Below are 1,076 nucleotides of genomic sequence, written 5' to 3' on the forward strand. Positions count from 1 at the left end.
CACGGAGCCGCCGTCTGGAAGCTGCGGAGACTGGTAACTAAGGTAAACATCGGGTATGGTTACCCGATGTTTACATTAGTTACCAGTGTGAGCAGGGAGCAGGGAGCCGCGCACACTGAGCGCTGGCTCCTTGCTCTCCTAGCTACAGTACACATCGGGTTAATTAACCCGATGTGTAATGCAGCTACATGTGCAGAGAGCAGGGAGCCGCGCACACTGCTTAGCGCTGGCTCCTTGCTCTCCTAGCTGCTGTACACATCGTGTTAATTAACCCGATGTGTACAGCAGCTACATGTGCAGAGAGCCGGAGCCGGCAGCACAGGCAGCGTGAGAGCTGCAGAGGCTCGTAACTAAGGTAAATATCGGGTAACCACCTTGGTTACCCGATGTTTATCTTGGATACAGCTTACCTCAGCTGTCAGACGCCGGCTCCTGCTCCCTGCTTGCTTCATTTGTCGCTCTCTTGCTGTCACACACAGCGATCTGTGTGTCACAGCAGGAGAGCGGCTTTGAAGAAAACGAACCAGGGCTGTGTGTAACGAGCAGCGATCTCGCAGCAGGGGCCAGATCGCTGCTCATTGTCACACACAGCGAGATCGCTAATGAGGTCACTGCTGCGTCACAAAAAGCGTGACTCAGCAGCGATCTCGGCAGCGAGCTCGCTGTGTGTGAAGCACCCCTTATGCATCGTCTGCCCTGCTGCCCTTGGGGAAATCCGATCACAATCTTATACTATTGTCACCAGTTTACCAACCTGTTGTTAGTAAACAACCTGCTACAATTAAAACAATTAGGAAGCGGAATCCAACAAATGAAAAGGCTCTACAGGATTGCTTTCATCTTACAGACTGGGATGTGTTGCTAGGGACAATGGACGAGTATACAAATGTTAATTAAGTTGTTGGTAGAGTGACTGACTACATTAACGTCTGCATTGATATGTTGGTGCCTGTTAAAAAGATTAGGTGTTTTGCAAATAACAAATATAACAAAATAATATAATAACAAAATAATTGAAGCATTTGCTCAACAGGAAAAAAAAGGCATTTAAATTAGGTGACAAAGAGGAAATTAAA

Source organism: Anomaloglossus baeobatrachus, chromosome 2, assembly GCF_048569485.1.
Source record: "Anomaloglossus baeobatrachus isolate aAnoBae1 chromosome 2, aAnoBae1.hap1, whole genome shotgun sequence".
NCBI lineage: Eukaryota > Metazoa > Chordata > Amphibia > Anura > Aromobatidae > Anomaloglossus > Anomaloglossus baeobatrachus.